Below are 6,062 nucleotides of genomic sequence, written 5' to 3'. Positions count from 1 at the left end.
AAATCATATGATAGCTATTCAGTGGAGGACTGTGTGGTCATTAACAATCATAACTTGGTGATATTTATGTATATAGAAGTTGGTTTGCATTTTAGGAAACTGAAGATTATAAAACCATATGATTCCACTTTTGCAAACATTAACATGTACATATTTGCATGGTGTGGTGTGCCTCCTGGTATTCACAGCCTTGTATAACCCTCTTCAGGTGAGTAACTTGTTTCTAAGCAGCAGAATCCAGCAACACTGAGGGTATGTCAGTTCCACGATTAGGTTACAAAAGGTTGTGACTTTTGTCTTGCTTTTGGGCTCTGTTGCTTTTTTGGCTTGCTTATGTTGATGAAGGCAACCAACTATGTCAGAAAGGCCCACCTGGCAGGGAATGGAGGGTGGCCACTAGCTACAGCCAGTGGGGAACTGAGGCCCTCAGTCCAATAGCCCATAGGGAAATGAATCTTGCCAACAGCCATCGAGTGAGCTTTTCCCATTGAACCTCTAGTTGAGACCCCACTCTGGACAACATTTTGATTGCAGCCTGTGGGAGACTCTAAAAAAAAGGATCCAACTAAGCCATGTAGCCATGCCTAGATTCCTGACCCACAGAAACAGTGAGATAGTAAATGTGTGTTGTTTTAAGCTGTCACGCTTGTGGTAATTTGTTACGTAGCACTAGATAACTAATACTCAGGATGAGAGATCTGGAGGTATATATAGGAGAATAGTGGATGTCTGGATTGCGTAAATGTAGCAATCTTAAAATGTTTGGGGACTACACATCACTTAGATGAGGTACTGGCAGGCTTTTATATTTTATTCTGATGAAAACATTGAGATTTTGACACTGTCATTGAGTAAACAGAAGGGTGACTTAACAGTTTACAATTTATTTGGCTGATTTCATATACTTACAACAGAGCTATCATGTCTCTGAGACATACTCTATATTTATGGTGGGAACTATGATTTGGGGTGACTTTCATTCATATTTCCCCCTTCTCTTTGTTGCAGGTTGGGTTCTCTGGAACACAGTTTGGGTTGTAAAGATGTTTATCAGGGATAAACACCTGTGAAAGAAGGAGAATGGAGCAGGATTGGGCAGAAAGCGAATGAACGCAGTGCAGGTCAATACAGCCTCAATCTAACTGGGGCGGTTCAGAGGCAGGGGGACTCTGGAGCAAATATTGTCCAGGAGATGTGTCTTGAATGGGGCTGAAATGGCAGAGCCTCTATAGCCCTACTTGCTGAGCTTCTGGATGCAGGCTGCCCCCAAGAGGGGGGTGACTTCTGCTTGGTGGCTCTCTGCCCCTGACACAGACCTGGAAGGAGCTGACACTGGAGGCTGCTGACTGTTATCTTCCACACTGGACACCATGTCCTTCCTTGAATGGGGTTTTGGGCAGCTCATTTCTCTGTGAACCACACTGGAAAAGAGGGAAAGGAAGCAAGGCTGGGCTGGTAGTGGGGGGAGTGGAACTGCTATGTGGGCCTAACAAAAAGCTTGGCCAACTGTCTGGAGAACTCCTGATCATATTTGGCCAATCATAGTTTTTCCCCATTGAGTGGAAAATGCCAGATATTTATATTCCCCACAATGGGTTATTGGATGTGTTACCCTAGGAAAGACATGCCCTTGGGTGAGGTCACTCTTTGCTGCTGAGAAAACCTGGAGGAATTGACAACTGGAAATTGTCCTCTGACAGCACTCCCCACAGCTGCGACAGGTCCTCTCTTCCATAGAGATCTTGGTGGACGCCTCTGTGACCATGGTCCACTATTTGTACCACTCAGATCCACTTCTTCACGTACATTCTCAAGATCCCAGTGTGTTCCTCCCTTCCTGTAGGAAATGTAGGAGAAGATTAGAAGGACCTATAGCAGCTGGTCTTGGGGCCCACCTGGAACTCATTGTTCTCTAGATTTCCCTTACCATCAGCTAGCACCTCTGCTAGTCTCGGTGGCTTACCTGCTAAAGTGACCCAGGGGTCTGAGTCCTTCATCACTCTGTTTTCCTCAGGCCAGAGTCATGCACTTATCTGCTCACCTTCACATTTGGAAGGGAGGACTGACTGAAAGTAACCAAGTAGATCAGCTGGAGCTCTACCTCTCCTCACATTCAGGGACAGTTTTCTCTGTTGAGATGGTGATTCCTTGTTTCACCTGTTTGTTTCTGGATGGAAGGAGTTTGAAGTGCCCTTGTGGCGACCACAGCTTATAATTCAATGAGATTCTTGCTCTGGCTCTGGCAAAAGGGTGCCCCCATTGGGAAACAGGACCTCTAACTCTGAAGAACCCAGTTACAGGGAGGGAAAATGCAAATTTCTCCAGTGGGAGGGATGTTAAATAAGGTCATTCCTGCTTCTACCTCCTGGTTCCCAGACCCATGCATTCTTCCCATTGGGCACACAGTGCCATATACAGGTCTTTAATTCAATGTGCATACTGCATCCTGGAGAAGGTACCCCATCCTCGTGGAGTATTGCATCTAAGGGTGCTTCAACTGAAACCTCAGCAAGCCATTCCATTACTCTATAAGCCTGGCAGCTTTTGGGTGGTGCATTATGTGATATGACCAGTAGATTCCATATAAGCCAACTTCCTCACCTCTTTTGCTGCAGTGTGTCTCTTATGATGCAATGTTATGTAAGATTTTATATTAATGGATCAAAAATTTTAAGCCCTTGGAAAGTGGTGCTGGCCAAGGCCATGTAAGCAGGAAAGGCAAATTCATACTTGAAATTATACATCTATTCCTCCTAAAAGGAAACTCTAGCTCTTCCAGAAAGGAAGAATTGAAGTGGCCAGCTGTATTCCTTTAAGTTTGTTGCCATATTAGGCACTCAGGGTTTTCTCTGTGGCTGGCATTTGGACCCTCAGCAGCAGCAGCAGTTTACTAGCTTTGGTAAGTGGGATCCCATGCTGTTGGGACCATGCATAGCATTCACCCCTCTCTGTGGCCACTCTATTCATGTGACCCATAATCTAGGGTGGATATTTCAAATGGCTGAGTCATTTCGTCCTGGTGGTTATTTTGTGCCTCATCCATGGTGGATGCTCACTGGTAGATATTAACATTTGATATAAAGATCTTCACACCTTGTGCCCACTGCCATATGTCCATCCATATGCCACTACCCAAATCTCTCTGTTTTTAATCTCCAAATCTTTCTGTCCAGACTCCTGATCACCCAGCCGGACTAGTCACACTACCCCTGACCCATATATATATATATATATATATATATATATATATATATATATATTCTCGCCTTTGGCCACTTCTCCTTCCGTACAAAGTACAATGAATTACACTGCTGGAAGTGCCACCCATTGGAAGAATTGTCCTCACCACTGTCTTTCAAAGCACATACCCCCTCACTCCCGAGTTAGGCTCTCATGCACCTGTCATCCATTTTTGGCTTGCACTCACATCCCAAGCTGTCTTAGCTCAGGCTATTATAACAAAATACCATGAACTGTGTAGCTTAAACAGTAGACATTTATTTTCTCACAGATTCAGTTCTTGGTGAGGGCTCTTTTCCTGGCTTGCAGACAGCTGCCTTCACTCTGTATCGCCACATGGCAGAGAGAGGGAGTTTTGGTGCTTCTTCCTCTTTTTATAAGGGCACTTATCCCATCACAATGGCCCTACCTTCACACCCTCATCTAAACCTAACTACCTCCCAAAGACCCCCCAAATCATCACATTGGGGGTTAAGACTTCAACATATGAATTTTGAGGGGACACAAGCATGTAGCCCATAGTAGTGATCCATCTATAACCAAGTTTTGGCTTTTTCTTCCTTTAGCTAGTCATCCATGGTTCTGATACAGCTGCAGGCATGGGCTGAGGGAGAAGTCATGGACATCTGGGATCTCTGTTCATGCAGCTTTCTTGTGCCCCCCTAGGCACACTGTTGTGCAGTCTTATCCTTTTCCATTTTATAATGGGTTCCTACTGGGCCAACCCAACCTTAAGACATGGTGGGTCTGACAGACTTAGATCATAATGGAATGTTCTGGATTCATGGTCACCTGTGATGTTTACAAGATCAGGTGCTCCATTTCTACTAGGAGCTATTTTCAAAAGGTATACAGTTCTCCACTGCAGATTCCAAGGCCTTGCCAGAATCCTAGGGACCTGCACTGTGGTTCTTTAACTGGAACATACCATCTGCTTCACACAGCACCTTTCCCCCCCATCAATAACTCAATATTATAGGTTCTTCTGGGTCATATGGCTAAAATAACAATGTGCGTTCACTATAGCCCAGCCCAGCTGCAAAGTCCTTTTTGTCTCTGGGCTCCACTCAAAGTATACAGTGTTCAATTTACCCAGTCTATAGACTGGAACAGTACTGCAAGGTGTGGAATATGAAACGTCCAGAACTTGATGAAGCCTACCAGGCATTGTGTTTCCTTTCTTCTTCATGGCTGCAGATATAAAATGTAATATTTTATCTTCAGCTTGGAAGGAGATGTCTTGGCTTACCCTTAACCACTGTAACCCTAAAAATTGTATTGATGTAGCAGGCCCTGCTTAGGCATAGTTTACCTTCCACCATCAAGAGCATGTGTCATACCAACTCATCCAGTGTGCTAGCCAACTCTTTCTTATCTGTCCCATTTATCACAATGTAATCAATGTAGAAGATAGGTGTGATGTTCTGTGGGATGTCCAAATCATCCACATCTCTTTTATCAGGAGGGTTCCTATATCCCTGGAACAAAACTATGAAATTATATTGTTGCCCATTCCATGTGAATGCAAACTGTTCCAGATTCTCTTTTCATATCATGTACCTGAGGTCATGTTAATTTGCCCTAACAAAGTCAATACATCTGACATAACAGCTGCTATTAGGGCTACTTCTTGGTTGAGTTTGTGGTAGTTTATTGTCATTTTTTAGGATCCCTTTGTTTTTTTCCAGGGGCCAGATTGATGAATTCATTTGAGGTATGATGGGGATTGCATAGCCTGCAATCCTTAGATGAGGGCTTAGCAAACCTTTAAAGCACCAGATAATAAATATTTTAGGCTTTGTGGCCACATAATCTCTGTTATAACTGTTTAACACTACTACAGTGCTGTAGTGCAAAAACAGCCATAGACAATATATAAACAAATGAGCATGGCTGTGTTCCAATAAAACTTTATTTAGTGAAACAGGTGGTAGGCTGGGTTTGGCCTGTGGGCTGTAATTTGCCAATCCCAACTTTAGGTCTTTAAGAGTGTCAGTAATTTCTGCCATGCTAAAGAAAAATTTGCTATCTTGTTTTGGAGGAGGAGGATGTGTCAAATCAAGCAGTCAAGCAGTTCCTAAAATTTGCTTTCGACATTTCTGTAAATTTGGTAAGAGAACAATGAGGCAAAATGAATTTAGACAATCTATTAGTCATGGCAAAACTTGTTTGCATGGATTCCCATTACCCCCCAAGTTCCATGGGGTGATGTGGACTGGGCCTAGTGGATGCTGCACACACAGGTCTGTGTCACAGCCAAGAAACATTGAGCTCAGGAAATGCCAAATCTTATAAAGGTTGCTGGCAAACATGCCCATCTTTCTCTCCAGAGAAAGATTAGGCTTATTATCCTGGAAGGTAAGAAATCCTCTCCTGGGAGGAGGGAGATTTTATTATCCTGGAATGTTTCCTAGGATTTCTATCTTTAGGGAGACACTCTCTCTAGCTTCAAAGGCTGTCTGCTATAGAAACATTTTTGCAGGGCCTTTGGATCAAAAGATGAGCAGAAATGCCAGAATTATGGAGAATTACCTCCAAATAAGAATACCATTCCAGAGGCTTCCACTTGGAGTCCCCCACTATGATAGTTCTCACCCCATAAATCAAGAACCCAATGGGGGGGTGCATCAGTTCCTGAGTTTGTAAACCCTAAATCTGCATTTGGGGCCCAGAAGTGACTAGTAGGTGTGTCCATGGACCCAGAGGATCTACTGGACTTGACCAGAACTCCATGTGTTACCTGGCCCCCATATGCTCCCCAACCTAGCAGAGAAAGAGAGAACTATGATGTTTTAGGTTTATGAGTGTCAGTGTTAATCATG

This window comes from Callorhinus ursinus, unplaced genomic scaffold (genome assembly GCF_003265705.2).
Source record: "Callorhinus ursinus isolate GAN/ISIS: 27379988/994484 unplaced genomic scaffold, GSC_fseal_2.0 scaffold45, whole genome shotgun sequence".
Taxonomy (NCBI): Eukaryota; Metazoa; Chordata; class Mammalia; order Carnivora; family Otariidae; genus Callorhinus; species Callorhinus ursinus.
The sequence above is the reverse complement of the archived record's forward strand: the minus strand, read 5'-3'. Positions refer to the sequence as shown.